Consider the following 17,070-nt stretch of genomic DNA (forward strand, 5'->3'; position numbering starts at 1 on the left):
GGAGCCTAATTTGTACTGATGATCATAAAAATAATTTTGTGGAAGGAAGGAACGTATCCGAAGCAGTTTCTAGAAAATGTCATTAGCAAGACTGAATAATACTCCCCCCTTGAAAATAAAATCATAGTAAAGCACCCTGCAGAGAATTTTGTTCTTTGCAGCCAATCTGTAACTATGCATTGGCAACTGTCAGAGTCCAGGCAAGGAATATACTAATCTCTCTCTGCATGGGGGCGAGCCTAGTTAGGCGCATACACAACTTGGTATGATTCTTTAATTCATACATCCATTTTCAGTGCAGTACTTTGAGGAATAACAAATGTTGGGCCTATGCAGTACCTGTAGGTGCTTAATGAAAACTATATCATGAGCTATACCTTAGAAGTCAGTTTCCTGGTTTGCTCCCTTTGACTTGAAGGACACAATCAGGCTAATTGTGAATGGGTTTAATACATTGTAAGCTGTATCAGAACATTTTTTCCTGGTGAATAATTACAGCACGTGCTATTTGGAGTATTTTATTAATACTACTTTATTTCTTTAGAAATGCAGAAATATGAGAAACAGAAATATGAGAGACACTACATGTAGTGTTCTTCAAACCTTTTTCTTCAAGATAGCAAGCCCCATCAAAACTCCTTTTTAATGAACCATGTTTTGGGAAATGTGAAAGCATATGTGAATAATACAGCACCTACAGCTAGCTGATAATATGTTAAAAAGCTGCACTTCCTTACCAAAATGGTAGGCACATCATTACTTGGAATTAGAAAGTTGTGAAGTTTTAAAACCAGTAAAACACAAATCAGATTCTGTTATGAGTACGCATTCCTTCTTAATTGAAAGCTATTTTGCCAATGAAGTTTGCAGGCTTTTTCACTGTTGGATGTGCTGCTGCTTGTGTCAGCAGTAGATTTTTGCACAGCTCTCATATGGGAAGAATGAGGAAACATATTTCTGCATAATGTCCTGAACAGGTACCTAAAGTGAGAGTTTGGTTACTGAAAAAGGAAGGTATTATGTCCTGAATGCAACTTCATCTGTACAGAAGATGGTTAGAATTTTTCAGTGTAGATTTTGGCACCAGGTCTTCCTTAAAGCAAGATTTGTGGAGGATGACAAAGATGACCATGATTATAGGTGTCCTACTTAACAAGAGAGGTCCTAGTTTCTGGAAGTTAAAACTACCTTCTCAACAACTTTCTAACAGAGGAAGATGGTGTATTTTTGCTTTTGGTACCAGGATGCTTGGAGTAATCACAAACATAGCAAACGTTATTATCTCCATGACTGGATTTTGCAGCTCAATGATGTAAATATTGAACGCACTGAACCATTCTGGTAGAACACTTGAACAGTCCAGAGGGGCAATTTGGGATCTTTCCTAGATAACAAAGCATAGTGTAAAAGGCAGATGATTTTTTACCACTAGTTTCTTACATTCAATGCAACAGGATTTCTTTGCTTCACATACTTTTGCTGGATCTTAGGGCAACTGAGAAAACACTTGATGATGAAAACCAGAAAGTGTAAGTTACGTAAGTGTTGCAGAGATCATGAGAATAATGTATTCTTTCTATAGTCTGATGTTGCTGTGCAGTGACAGAGATTCATTATTCCATTATTAACTCATCTGGATTCTTTCTTGATTTTGATAAAAACAGTGATCAGATTATTAATGTATAAAATCAAGGCCACAGAGCTTAATGAGATTGATACGTTGGGTTGCTGCATTGCATGATTACCAGATTCAGCTACAAAAAGCTAAAGCTTTAGCTTTTATTGAAGTATTCCAATCAATATGAAAGTGCATAAGCCATGCTGTTCATAAATACAAATGTGGTGCTCTTTCATATGGAAGAGTTTTTGAAATAGTCACAGTAAAAACCTGAGACTCAGAAATAGAAAATTTTCCAGTTTGTTTAAGCAATGGTCATATTTTGAACAGCATGCCACTGAAAACAGACCTAACAAGAAAAAACTAACCGAGCTTTGTAGTTATTCCTGGACATCAGCTGAATTCTAAGTGTTCTGGTCAAGAAGGTTTTGTAGATGAGACCTTATTTTAAAGTTGCCTTCACTAAAAACCATCTTGTATGGAATCATTTGGTACTGGCTTCTGATGTTGTCTCCAACAGGTCAGTGGGATTTTCAGATATTTTGGTAGTGAAATTTGACACCGTTTGTGTTCCTTGAGGCATGGAGAATAAAACTAATTCTGAACAAAATTCTTTTCTTTATTTCAGATTCACTGATAACATGCAAACCAGAGTCTGCTTACCATTGTCTGTTCCAGATATGATGTCAAAGCAAACAAAGAAGACTTAAAAGTAGCATGACTTAAAAAAGAAGTGTTTTGGTAAGTCACCCAATGTGCATTAAGAAATTGAGAAAGTGATCTTTCACTTGAACAGGTTTTTTTCTGCTCCTTTGTAGATAAAGAATGCTTCTAAGAAACATTGCTAAAATCACAGTAGGCTGTTCATATTTTGGAAAGTGTTTATTCTATCAGAAGGCTAGCAAATCAAAACAAATGCCTTGCTGCAAGGTATGCTTAGTTAGAATATCCTGCCACAGCCTAAACTTCTGGAAAACTTTGCAGTTCCTCAGCGTTGTGTTCTGCTTTTGGACAGGTGTAACACAGTTGTCTCCCTGTCTATACAGCTTCCACATTCTTTCAGAGTTAGTTATTTGCATATTTCAGTTAGAAGATCTTTCTTGATAAGCCTACATTTCCTCAGCTTGTCAGAAGGGATATTCTCATATTCAGACTACATTGAATAACATAATTGGCTTGAAGAATTTCTCATTGCCTTCCAAAATATGTGTTGATTACAGCCAAATTTAAATAAAACAGGTCCCAGAACACACACCTGATTCTTCTGTAGTAGCTATCTAAATATGCCTTACAGGCTTCTAATCTTCCTAAACTCTTAAAAGCATAGTTTTTAATGGAGTAACCATATAGCTTTAATACTGTTAGTTCTTAGATTTAGTGATACTCTCATTCTAGCATACACAGTTCTCTTATACCTCAAGGACTGTTTAGTTGCACTAATATAGCTAACAATATTGCTTGACTTTATTAAGGCCTACTAATGTGTTTAAATGGGATTGAGAGGTCACAGTTTCCCTTCACACCAGTAGCAGTCAGTTCTGATCTGTATATTTGCATACTTACATTAATGTATATTACAGAGTATCTATGCAGGTGATTAAAAGAAAAAGCTGTGTAGTTCTTTTGTGTCTCTGGAAAGTAGGGTACAGGTATGTAGCCTGCTCAGGTCAGGCTGCATATGAACACATAAATATCACCTGAAGATAAATTGCATATACATCTAGAAGACAATTTCTGAAGAGAAAATTATTTTATATTGTCATGGGTTCCTGTCCATTTTTATTAATGTCCCAAATTTGAGAATCATAAATGAAACAAAAGATAGTTTCTTACTATAATGCCTGGGCATGCGACAGACAGCACCCTTTCAGAAGCAAAATAACACTGTCTAAGAATAATTTGGATAAATTCTTCCTTGTTTTTGCACTCTGAAGAGCTCTTGTATCTACCACCCCGTGCCTTTTTCCCCCGGAGTTTCTTATAATCTGACATTTAAATAACTGCTGCACTTCCTTGGTGTTCTTTATCCCAGTTGGGTCCAAGTAATAAGTAGAGACTAGAGTCTTTCCCTTAATCATTGTATCTTAACTGCTGATGTCTTAGTAAGTAAGGAACAGGTTATGTCTAGTGTTGTACCCCTGTTAAGGCATGGGAATGTCTTCCTTCACTTGCTAGCCTTCTTGATGTTGTTCTAGTCGCACTGTTCCCTAACCAATTCTAGTTGACAGTACATGTCTTCTGGACTGGTGTGCACATGCTGTTCCCTGCCTGTACATGCTTCATCTGTTTAATTAGAGCCATGAAAAACAACTCATGCACCTGAAAATAGTGCTTATTGACATTACAGTTGGAGGAATATACCTGACATCTACCATAATCTGGGATACAAGACGAAGAGCAGAGACTAGCTAAAAGGAGGGATTCCCAAAATCTTGGTGTAAATCTCATGGTATGCACATGAGAAAAAGACATCTGAAAAATGCATCCAAATCCATTTCTCTTTTTTGCAAATGCAGAGTGTGGGACAGAATTGGAGACAGCTGTAACCACTGCCTCAGTGAGGTACAATACAGGTCTATTTCTATAAGGATGCTCTCTCAGCAAAATAAATTGAGCAACTCCTGATCGAAGGTATTAGTATTTTATTATCATTATATTCTTCTGACACCCACACATGAGCATTTACATTACCAGTGCATCAAAAAAGGTCATAGTTGCTTAAATAAATGACATCGGTATTTTGCAAATGAGCAATTAAGTTATGAAAGAAGCCTCTTTTCATATAGCTGCTGGCTTTGATCCTTCTTTGCATTATTTAACACCTAAGACTCTGGAGTGAATTCTCTTTGTCAGATAGGGGGTGTAGCTTTGCTGTGGTAACATCTTCTGTGACCTCCTGGAGCAGGGACAGAGCAGACTGCAGGCTGATAGCAGTAGGCTCTGCACTTACCCATGGTAGAATTGCCTTGGTTGCTTTTGCAGCCTCTCGGTTCACTTGCTCCTGTCCTTTCCCGCACCATTCCTTCGGCACTGGTTTCCTCTGGTTCCTGGCACAGAAGTCTGTGGTCTCAGCGCAATATGTGCCTTCTGCAGCGACTGATTTCTGTCTCGACTGGCTTTTCCAAGGCTCTCAAAGCATTTGCTGCCTTACCCACACCTTCCCATTTGTATCTCTGCATCGGCACTTATCTCCTGCACAAAATCCTTGGCTTGACATAGGTCCCAGGACATAAGTCACCACAGACAGGAGAGGGTTAAGCCTAACTTCTGAAGCTGTAAAAACTGATCAACAAGTTGTAATGCCCCTTTATATTGCAGGGATTCCAGGAGGGAAAAAGTTAAAAAATAATTCCTGTGAAATTCAGAATTACATTCTTTTTTTTTAAAGAAGCATGAGTTACTGTTTACTGTAAAGTTCTTTTTTGACTACAGACTGAGCAAGGAAGGAAACAAAACATTTGAGTTCTCTCTGTAAGGCAGCTACTTTCTCTGTGCCTTTTTCTTTCCTCTGTTTAATTCCCAATACCCTAGAGACACAGTTTCCTCCCTTAGCAGGGACTGTGACCTTAAAAATAGCCAGCTCCAAAATAAACACAGAAAAAAACCACTTCAATTGTTTCAAATACGTGGTAAGTAACCAAAACTGCGTCCATGCTAAAGCTGAGATTCATGATCTTTTGGAGCTGCAACTGGGACTTTTGTTTCTCTGAGAGTTGGCATTCATTCTTTGTGTTCACTCTGCATGCCTGCCTCTCTCCAAAGAACTTTGTTAAAACTTAGGATACCATTTGTAAGTAATTTGTCACTACTTTTACCACTCTTGCAAAATTTTTAGAAGGGACCCACTCACTTTGGACAAGGGCCAGGTGAGGCACCAAACACCTAAGTGGTGACCCCAGGCTGTTTTCATGGCATTCTCCTGATGGGTTCTTTCTGTGCAGGTAGACATTACAGCTGCCTGGGGCCAGCCGGAAGAGTTGGTAATTTATCAAACAGAAAGCTTTCTCTGTCACTTTTGCTTCTAGTTTTAAGACTCCATTCTCTGATTGAGCTGCATGAAGGAGGAGGGCGGTCCAGCCTGGACCTCCCCCTGGACTGGGGCTGTGATATAACCCCATCCATAGGCTGTCTCATTGCCACAGGCTGCCATTGCTGCCTTCACTCCCATCTGCAACTGGACCAGAGTTCACTGTTTATACAAAAGCTTTTTCCAGGAAAAGGACTTCTCATCAGACAGATTTAATGCAGGGTGGGAAACAAGCCCCAACCTATCACATTAACAGAAAGCTTGTGTCCATATGTTAAAGCAGTTGTTAACAGCTGTACTCTGCATGTCATTGAGGAGCCCTTGGTCATATATAACCAGTAAGGACAGAAGGACAGGAGAAAGGACATTCAAGTCCTCTGGCAAGAAAGTATTCCAGAGGAATGTTTTCAGAGTCTGGCCAATGCCCTTGCATGGAGAAGTTAGTCAGGTCTTACAAATACCTCTCACTGGGTAGAATTGTCTTCTGACCTTGCTTAGGAAGGTTTCAAACTGGTAGAGGTTCAAGACTAACAGTCCGTTGGGTCTTCAAACACATTTCAAACCTTTCTCCCACAAATAGACACCAAGTAGTGCTTGCGCAGACTGTCACAAAATGCAGGTATTCCCTCTGTTTTTCACAGGCAGAGTTCATATTGCAAGGGGGAATTTTCTACCTCTTCCCATGTGAATATGCCTACTATATCTGCGTGGTGTAGCATATATTTAGGCACTTGAGTATTTTCCTCTGAATATAGTCTGAAGTCCTTCATTTATTTAGAAAAATACGTGTTATAGTGTTCTGAAGTCTCAGAATAGGACTATGAAACCATTTGGATTACACAGACAGCTTGGTCTTTAGGTGCAGGGGAAGGAAGATCAGCTAGAAAATGAGCAGGAGGAAGTAGAAAAGAACATTCTGTGTACTTTTCCATCTAAGATATTGCAGGGTTTGGGAAGGTTTTTTTTAATCCATCGTGTTAGCCTAATCCGCAGGGAACTCATTTTGAAATTAAATATACCAAAGCATTTATAATTTACAAAGAGGGAAAAAATAAAAGCCTTTAAAAATATATTGTGTTTGATCTATTTGCTGCTGTGAAAATATTGACAAAAGGCAAAAGAATGGCCTTCATTTAGCATGTTATTGTTGGCTTGCTTTAATGCTTTCTTATTAAGGGCAAACTCCCATTAAGATGTGAGATTAACTCTTTCACAGTTGTGAAGGATTAAAAAATGGAAACTTTGAATATAAAACTCCTGTAAACAATGATTCTAAACTAGGTAATCTGTATGTGATTCCTAGTCAGAAATAGGTAAAGTGGCAGAGGGAAGCTTTTAAAAGTAGAAAAAAGTATATGGAATAGTTTGTGCAGAATTTCTGCTTCAAAATATCTTTAAAAAGCAGCCTCCTGTATAAAATCAGAAACATGGTGTTAATTACGCAGTCCTAAAAGTATTTCAGAAAATAAATACTGTAGGGGAGGGAAAAAGAGAGTGTGAATATCTTACAAACTCTGAGTGTGCATGTGTAAAATAAAGATCTGTCCTTGCTGAAGTGCTAACTACAGACTCAGGTGTTACTGGGACCTTACCTTCATTCACCCACAAATACCTCTAGTTTTGAGGAGTGGCATTTTTCACTTGAGTCATCTAGTCCTTTGGGAGCCTGTTTTGAAGAACAAGTGCTACTGATGTTTAAATTGGTAATGCAATAGAGAAGTGGCGAGAGACTTCAAACTTGAGTTAACACAGTGCATCAGCTGCTAATGCAGTCATGCTGTGCTGCTAATCAAATCATCCTGGTAGTCCAAATGCTGTTTTTCGGTGTAGTCACTGTCATATAAGTAAGAACTAGATTGAAGCCCATACCAGAACTATATCTTAGCAGAACATACCCAAACCAGGTTCTGGCTGGCCGGTCTGGGTCCCAGACACTGTGTAGATGTGGCAGTACAAGAGGTCAGCTTCTAAGGCAGATAAACCAGTCCCTTGCAAACACCATGCTGCAGTGACTGCACTGCTGCTAATACTACCTGTGCCTGTTAGTTTGAAGCCCGCTTAGGTAGCTGAAAACTCATTAAGGTTGGCAGGAGACTGATTACCTAGCTCTGGGTTAGTAATGTGATGCCTAATGTTGCAGAGGAGGCAAACCCGAAGTTCAAGCTGTCTGTTGTCGCTTTACAGAGAGACAGATGTTACTGACGCCAGCTCAGAATTCCTAAAAGAAATTGCTAATTTGAACTATTTATTCAGTTAAATTCCCATTGAATTAGCATTAATAATGAAACTAATTGTATTGTTATCACTGTAGTATCTGAGGAAGCCTGTTGGCCAGAATGTCCTATGAACAGGAATGTCTGTTGGGATATTTAATTTCATCTCCCTTGACAATGAGTGATTGTTCTCTTTTGTACATTTTCTGTTAACTATTAGTGGTCTGGATAACTTTGTGGAATAGGTAGAAATCACTCCAGGCCAGCACAAAGCACACAGAAGTCCGTATCTGAAGAATGCCAACATGCAGGGAGAATTTAGAGACTTAGCATTTCACTCCAGTGAACCAAGAGGTTCCCATCTTCCTTCCCAGAATTTTCCACCAGTCTCTGGTTATTTGTACTGACCAATACACTTCCATGTCTCTGTAATCAACAGTAAACTTCAGGATTGCTATTTACTCTGCAAGGGCCTGCTCCTGCAAAGGCGTACCTCCTTTGGGCAATCTGTGTAGTCTTGTTTGGATTGTTTGCTCAGATGTACAGGGTCAGCTCTCCCTTTGCACTTCATGAGCCTTTCATCACTACTTCACGTCAGATTTTAACTGATGCCTTGGTCTCAGTAGGTATAGAACTCTGAGCATTTAAGACTGTATCCTCACAATACTTGCATTGTGCATTGTGTTATGCTTATTTTATTGGAGTCCAATTAAGAGACACAAGTTTTGATCGGTTTGCCATGGGGACACAGAAGGAAGTTATGGACATAGGAAGTATCAGTAATAAAGCTTATAATAAGCAGTAAGCTTGTGCTTGGAATGTGGACCAGAAATACCACTTCCATGCAGAATTCTTTTGCTGTGCAGGGTTCTCTTCCCCCCCCCCCCGGCTTCTTTTTGTGTTATATTATTTTGTATCTTTGTAGTTGTACGGTGGATTTCTTTGTCTCAGGAACCTGCAGCATTTAAAATATAGGGGGACATTTATTAAAACAATTCTTTTAGTTGTCACGGCAACTGGTCTTACATAAAAGATGAAGAGAAGAGGCATGTATATAGAGAGATACATTAGGTCATAATGGTAAATCCAGTAATTTTTAAACTCAAAGGAAAGCAGTCTGGAGTTTGTTGTTGCTGTAGTTCATTTTATTCCGGATGATTTTTATACCTTTAGCATTATCCAGGTTCACAATCAAAAACCACAGCACTTGTATGCTCACAGCTGTATTATTTTGACTGTCTTGTCTATATAACTATTAAGCTCCTCCATTAGTAAGTAGATTTGTCAAAATAGGATGCAGAACTGTATAATAAAAAGCCAGATGCGATACTTTGTGATTCTCCACAAAATATTTTTCTGCCCTTCTTTTCCAAAACTTCATTCAGTCACATAGGCAGAAACTACAACACTGGGGAGGATGCTGCAGTGACCCTGAGGTGATCTGACTAACCATTTAATACAAATTGTTCATTTTCTACAGTTTTGCTGTGTTAAAGGATAAATGGAGACTTGGGGGGACAGGGGATATTATTCTACTATCAGCAGATATTATTTCCAGGACTTACAAGTGGTTAAGGAATAGTTCACCAAAGAATTGGAACCTGAAATACCAAAGCTGTGCTGACAAAATTTAGGATTTTTTTTCTCTTTCTCTCGTGATTTAACAGTAAATAAAAATTAAACAAAACTAATATTTCTTTACTGCTCAAAAAGTTTACTACACTTGAGAAAAAAATATGTCAAAGAAATGTGCCATAATTAACATGCTTAGTCTTTTTATCCCCATTACCTGATTTTCAGTATGATTTCTAAACCTTTCTCCCAATTGTTGCGGGTTGTTTTTTAATCTTTTTTCCTCATCTGTCTGTAATCATCTCGCTTTTCCTTTCCTGTTTTACCTTCCTTTTTTTCCCACTTACAGTCCTTTACTTTTCTTTTGTTTCCTGCATGCCTGAGTTAATTTTCACTTTTTTCTCTTGCAACTGTATGTGCTGTAGGTAAATTGTCCTGTTTTCTTCGTTGTTAAGAAAAGCCCTTTCAAAATACAAAATATTGTAAGTCCCCTACAGGATACGATTATCCTTATTCTAACATTCAGCAAACCAAAGCTGATAAGTTATGTGGCTGTAGACTACTGGTGCGCATGTCAATGGTATTCTTCCACAGTGATTTCCCTCTGTTGCTTACAAGTTACCCTTTATTGTGACCAGAAGACTGTGGCTGCTCAACATATTCTGCATCAGCTAGCTAACAGATGCCAAATAGCAGAGAGATTTACACTGTTGTGAACTAACATAATACTCCTCATGGAAGTGACTCCAAGCCATTTGTTTCATCAGCCTTGAAAGCTGGCATTTGTAGAGGAGATGACTGAAAAGTGATATTTGAAGAAAAAGACTGCTTCAAACCTTAAACCCATGTGATTGTTTTGCCTTCTTAATTCCACTTCTCCAAATTTAAGAGCTAGAACCAACTTCTCTTTCATTCCCTTCTGACTGTTGAAAGCAAGCCTTGGTAGCTTTTGTTGTTCTAGAAAAGGGGCTGTGATACAGCCTGTGGGGATGGCACCACGTAACTTCTAGAAATCAATGTGAGTAGTTGCAAGAACAGCAGTGGGCAGCAACTTTAACAGGGACTCTGCAGTCCACCCACAGGTACCTCACTTACCTAAGTCAAAAGTGTCATGCAGCTGTGCTTCTACCATACCTCCCTAATGTTTTTATTTAAATTGAAGTTGAAGAGTAGGGTGTGTAGACTTCTGCTTTTTCAAATGTCAGCAGGTGAAACTCAGTGTATTCTTCCCAGGAGCTCATGCAGACATTTTTTTCTTAATCTTTGTCTTGCTGTGTTTAAGTTTGCAGCTGCTGGATTCTGCTTTGAGTTTCAAGTTCAAAGGCACCCAGACACTCTTTGTGAAATATCACAGAAACCACTAAACTTCACCTGGCTTTGCAAGAAAATCTTGTCAAACCATGAGCTTCCCACACTTCCAGTGTAAAAACTTGTGTTAACTTAGAGCTTTTTTTCTCCCAGCTCAGATTGGAGTTAGCTTAACTCTGAAGGATCACGACCCTTAGGGAGCTTCTTCATGAACTTTGGCCTGTTTTCAGGTTTGTAACAGAACTCAGAATTATTTCCACAATTTTGGGGTTTTGTAACAAAAGCAAAGGACAACTGTAATCAACAGTGCTTTTTTAATCCATGGTTTTAGAGATGGGTCATAACCTTTGAAAGTAGCATCTGTGTAGTAAGCTTGGCAGGCATCTGGATTTTGGCAGGTTTGTTCAAGTTTTGAAAGAGCTGTCCCACCTGTTGTCACAGCAGTGTGGCAGATTGCTAGCCCCACCGCAAAGATACGGGACACTGCAAAATATGTCTCTGAGAAATAACATCTCCCATAAAACACAGAGGGGTATATTGTGTTGTAAGAGACAGCCTTCACGTGAGCTCTGGAGGGGGTCGTTTAGCAGCTGGACTCTTCAGACAGCATCTCTCAGGGCTTGCTGTAGCACAGTCTGGAGTGGGACCTCCACCGTATGTTAAGAGCATTGCACATGTTCCTGTCCTGGGCAGTTCTGGCTCTGCCGAGGGTGCAGGCTGTGGTAATAATTCTCCTCCTCTCCTTTTATATATCCTACAGGTCTAAATGGCCCAAACAAATCAGCTTTCACTTGTTGTATCTCCTACTTGATTGTAGGGAAAGGCTCTGTGTGTAGCTAGGAAGTTTCTCACATGTAAAAGCACAGAGAGGTACCATGTTATTGGCCAATGTGTCACAGTCGTATGTAAACTGCAAGCTAAATTCCTCCCTTTTCTGAGAACATTCTACCCTGCTCTCTCTGGGGGCTCAGAGTAGTTTTCTTTCAACAGAGTCAGGCACATGAGCTTTCTTCCATTTACCACCAAGAGATAGGGTTTCAAAATAAGCTTCTCCAGGCTGTTTTTCCAGGTAGCTGGTTTATTCTGCCACCTGCACTCTGGGAAGAGTTACCTAACTTTGGCTTTTGAATGCCAGCCATTTCTTCCCATTCAGTTGCCTGTTTTGTGACCTGGTTTGTTGAATATCAAGTAGCAGCATCAGACTGGAGTGCAAGTCTTTGTAAGAAAAGAGAAGCGGGAACAGAGATGCATTGCTTTAGCCTAACGTCTTCAAATGTCAATTTATCTGTGTAATGTGTGTGTTTTCAGCATGCCTATATAATTATTCCTTACCTGTTTTATAGGTTTAAGTCCCTTAAAATCAGAGACGCATTAATATTAATAATGATTATTTTTTCATTATATAATCCCAGGGTGTTGGGTTTTTTTAAACCTATATCTGCCTTTTCAAATATAACATTAGCCCAGCCTCTTTGGTCATTTTGTATCATTAAAAAATGTAAGCAAAACTCCCTCAGCCATATTTTTTTTATAGAAAGGTAACAAAAACTATGTTTTTGTGTGTTAAAAGTTGTTGTAGGTTTGGGTTTGGGGTTTTTTTGGTTTTGTTTTGATTTTTTTCACCTCATCAGGGAACAGTGTAAAAATGTCTGAATCATAAAATCTGATATTTGGCAGGTACCTAAATCTTTAATGAGTAGTATGTGCTTTGCAGTTTTTTCTAAAGATTTGCATATTTGCTTGTTAAGATACACCAGTTTCTAATACTTCTGAGCAGTCTGGTGGACAGACAATTAAAAAAAAAGAACATTCTTCTTAATTCTTGGGGTTTTTTGCTTTTATCAGCTATGGTATTCCTTTGTTCTGCTTTTGCTGTCCCTAGCTTATTTCACATTAGATAGTTAAAATTGAATGAAAAGTTGTCTGCAGAGATGGAGTTAGCCTCCATTTGTTAAATGTTTGTTTGCTGATTTTGTTGCAAGTGCTTTAAAAGCTGTGCTAAAGACTGTAAAGTTCCTGGAGCTGTAATAGAAAACATTAGTGTCTGGACTTTCAAGGGAAGAATGTGGTTAAGATTATAGTGACTGAGTCACTGTCAATGGGTGGTCTTGAGTCCATATGGCACACAGTAGACAGGGGCACAGAACAGCCTTTGCTCAGATAGGTGGCGAGCTGTACTCACTGAAGTGAAAGTGTTTGAAAAGGGCCATGCTAGACTGTATTTTGCCTGCACGGGGGTAAAATACGGTCAGGTTGCTTCTCAGTGCGGCTTTGTTTTAACTTTGCTACAAAATAAGATAAAGGTTTTGCTTAGAAGCTCAGTCATCGCAGTGCTACATGCTCCTTTTGGCTCCTCGGATTGCTTCTTTTCATTCGGCGCATTTTCATTGTTCTGTAGGCTTTTAATGAGACAGTTACAAAATGTCTGCCTCACTCTGACCGCCATTTTGTAGCCTGATTGTTGGATAATGAAGACTGTGAGAAATAGAAAATAAACAGCGTGGCATGGAGGAGATTTCAAAAGGAGTACAAAATCTGCATGTTTTATTTAGATGCTTAATTGTTGCCGACTGGCTGCATTTAAACAAGCGACTTTACAGTGTCTGGAAGAAAACCAGCTCCCGAATTTGAGGAGCTGACCTTGGGTAGATGCCATCAACTGTTCTTTTCTATTGGCACGAACGTGTTTCTGGCAGGGTCTCCCTCTAGCTGCAGTCGGTCACCCAGCTCTGAATCAGAACCTGCTTATACTGTACTGGGCCACCAAATTACACCATTTACTCAAAATATCATTTGCAGCCCCTTTGATAACCAAGATTTGATCTATAATACATAGGATATTTAAAAATAAGAACCTTCAAAATATCTATGATTAAGCTTCTCCCATAGAGCAACACATAATGTTGTTCAGAAAAAAAGTGGGGGAGGCTACAAGTTTGCTGAAAGCAAACTAAAAATGCATGACGGGAATTGAAAGGACACTGTAGAGTTGTTACTGTGGTCTTATGGATACAGTACTCACTGTGTGAGGAGTGAAGTTAGTGGCATTTACTTGCTTCCTTTATGAAAAACTCTGGGTTTTGTGTATAATGTGGGCAAGGGGGGATGGGGAAGGCCGCTTTACATTCACAGTAGGGTGCAGCCTCAAAGCTGCTTAAAATTCTGCCATATCTTAATGATAATAGTTAATCCCAGTATCAGAACAGTACTTCTATTTTTAAAATGCAATCAATCAATCATTTTAATACATTGCACCCTTAGTGCCAAACACCTCAGAAAACGGTGTGTACGGCATTAAAAATAAAGCATCTGAAACTCCTTCTGTAGAGTTGTTCTTCCTTTCTTTCTCACCCATACATGTACAGCAAAATCTCAAAGCTGCAAGAAAAATCTGAAATTACATAACAGGGAGTAAGTCCTCCAAACAAGACCAGTTGCCAGATGGGCGATTGCTGTTACAGACTGAGCAAGCAGGGACAGAGAGATTGCCACACCTGACTAAAGTTCTCTCTAGAAATACAGCATGTACTGTTTTGTTCTTGAGTTTTGTTGGGGTTTGGTTTTGGCTTTGGAGGTAGGGGTTGCATACAGACTTACTTTCAAGAGGATTACACTGAAAATTACATCTTTCTGTTTTCTTCTCAGGACAGCTTCCTATGTCTACCATGCTCTTTCAGAAAACTGTTCATATAGATATAGTAGAGGTTGTAGCTAATTCAAGTTCAGTTTCTGCCTCTGCCGCAGTGATTCACATAAAAGCACAGAAGTGTCAAGTACATATGTTCTTCACCTGCAAAATAAGGATTAATGCTTCCTTATCATTAGTGCTTATATATTACTTTGAAGTTCCTCCAATATGCTGCAAATATACCTATCACTGTTGTTAGTTAATAAAATGTGAACTACATGACTCAATCGTGTTAACGTTATATTAACTGGGAGGATTTTTAACGCAACTTGAATATAAAAGTATCAGCACCATATTCCAGCAACTAACTGAATACAGTGAGGGCATACCTCTATATTACCTATATTTTCACTTCCATGTGTATTTTCTCATCAGTGAGCTTTTGGATCTTGGATCACTCATTTTCTGAGACTGACCCTTACCCATTGTATTGATCAAAGGCTTTGCTTTTTTTAAAGGATCAGCAAGAAACAGTGACGTTCTCAGTCATCAAACTGGTAGGACCATTGCACTGGACCAAAAATGCCCAAAATGATCTGACATGACTTATGAATTAATTTCAAATATTCTTGTCACCCCAAGAATAAATAAAGGGGGAAGTTCTGAAAGAGATTTTCAGTTTCAGTTGAACGGTAGCTTCCACAAATAGGTATTTATGTAACAAAAAATAACGCAACGCAAAGCCGATTTAGTTGAGGTGAAATTGGAGACAAAGGCACAAATGATCTGGAGTTAGACCGTCGTTTACAGAGGCAAGACATCTGGATTTCCAGTCAATTCTCTGAAGGTGTAGCTAGAAGTTAATAAGGTTTGCTTTCCTCTTACAGAAGAGCATTTTTTACTCAGTGTCTGAAATCTAGGTTCCTTGGGGGATTAATAAGTGTTTTTCCATTAATTCAAAATAACCACCTTGGAACTACAAGGCAGCTTATGATAGCCCTTCCTAGCCTTATGCATTCATAACTGTAATAGCATGTTTTTCTGATTTTTACATATAAATACATCCTTCCTAGGGACAGCTGCCTCAGCAAGCAGAATACAAACATTCACGCCAAGACTTCTTTAACATGTTTACTGATTTGATAAGTCGTATCTTAGGCAATATCTCAAAGGATCTTTTTTTTTTAAAGTAAGAATAAGGAGGGCTTATATTTTGTGTTTGTCTGGTCTGCTAGGTCCCTTCCCATTACATGTTTCATTTTAACAGGCAGCAAGCATGTCTCACTGCTTCCTTGAGATATGTGTGCATTGCTGACATCTGGAAAGCAGCCATTTGGGGTTCCACACGTAGTTTTTGGAAACAACGATTCAGAGCAGGCACCTCTTTTGGCAGAACTTTATTGCCATCTATTTTTAGTTGAACTCTTGTACATCAGATTACTGTGTGTGAGCCACAAAAGTGTGGCTTGTAGACAGACGCTCCAAAAAGAAAGGAAGACTGTGGTAGTTAAGTACTCTGTGTGGTAGCTAAGTACTTGGGGGTGAGTTCTCTGCACATACCTTCCATGACCTGCCTCTGTCTCATTAGTGTAACATCACAAACCGTATTCAGAGTTGACAAAGAAACTGAAAGTGGTACTTGCCCCATCCTTTCTGTTATCCTCATGGCACATGGGAGCATATAGTGAACTTCAGGGGGTGATGCTGTATAGAATACTCCAGTTCTAAAATAGCAGACATGATGTACTCCAGCAGAGCACACATACAAACAATGCATCCTACAGCTGAATAGATTAATAATTGTCTATTGGGATCTCTCAGCTAAGGTCTGCAGCTTTCCAGCAATTCTAAGAAGGGCTGTTGGCTGTTGTTCTGCCCAAAGCCAGGGAAAGGCCTGGAGTTTCTCTAAATGCCAGGGCAATGGAGGGGATCAAAAATCATGTAGATTCACTACAAAATTTTGTGGTCTACATTTCTCAGAGGTTTGTGGAAGCAGCTCATTATTAGTGATGTTGATACACTTTTGTAACTTACTGCAGGTTTATGTCAGATAAATTTATAAGTATATATGTTTTTAGTGTATCGTACTTAAATACGTATGGCATAAATGAAAGTCTTAATAGGCCTCTTAGTAGGGTGTGTTGTTAGTGTATGTTTTGGAATTCATCCTACAGTTCTGTGTGTTGCTTGATTGAATGGTAGAGGACAGACTGTCATGGTGGAGTATATTAAGCATGTGATTCTTTTCTGAGCCTTTTCTGAAAATGAGATGTTGGATATAGGAAAGGCATAGCACTCAAAAACATAAGTTGTATTTGGATATTTGAAGCACCATTTGTGCAAAATGTATCATATATTTACCACTCAATTGTTTTAAGCTCCAAAACACGTGAAGAACATCCATGAAAAAATCTCATTTTCTTTCATGAAGATGTTTGGGCTTATTTTGTATTTGATCTGTTTTTTCTTTTAAGTAAAACCTTTCTTTTCTGAATGTGGATTGCAAGTTTTTGCAAGTAGTTTGCAAGCATTGCACAGTATTTGGACACTCAAAGGACTTTACAGATCTTCAGCGGCTAGGAATGTCAGCTAGTGCCAGGTGAATAGACAGCTTTTATTCCTCTCCCATCGTTAACGTCAAAGGGTCAGAAATTATCAGATCAGTTTTTTAAACAAAATTGTAAAAATTGCAGTGCCCATGCTT

At 38.9% G+C, this 17,070-nt stretch overlaps 1 long non-coding RNA gene across 1 annotated transcript in view; it reads left to right on the forward strand.

The window, feature by feature from the left end:
• LOC135315331 (uncharacterized) overlaps positions 1–2,353 on the forward strand; it is a 61,430-nt gene extending 59,077 nt beyond the window's left edge. The window contains exon 5 of the long non-coding RNA XR_010374776.1: positions 2,247–2,353. This is a non-coding gene — a long non-coding RNA (uncharacterized LOC135315331). The remainder of the gene's footprint in view (positions 1–2,246) is intronic.
• The last annotated feature ends 14,717 nt before the right edge of the window (positions 2,354–17,070 follow it).

The sequence above is a fragment of the Phalacrocorax carbo genome, chromosome 1 (genome assembly GCF_963921805.1).
Source record: "Phalacrocorax carbo chromosome 1, bPhaCar2.1, whole genome shotgun sequence".
Classification (NCBI taxonomy): domain Eukaryota; kingdom Metazoa; phylum Chordata; class Aves; order Suliformes; family Phalacrocoracidae; genus Phalacrocorax; species Phalacrocorax carbo.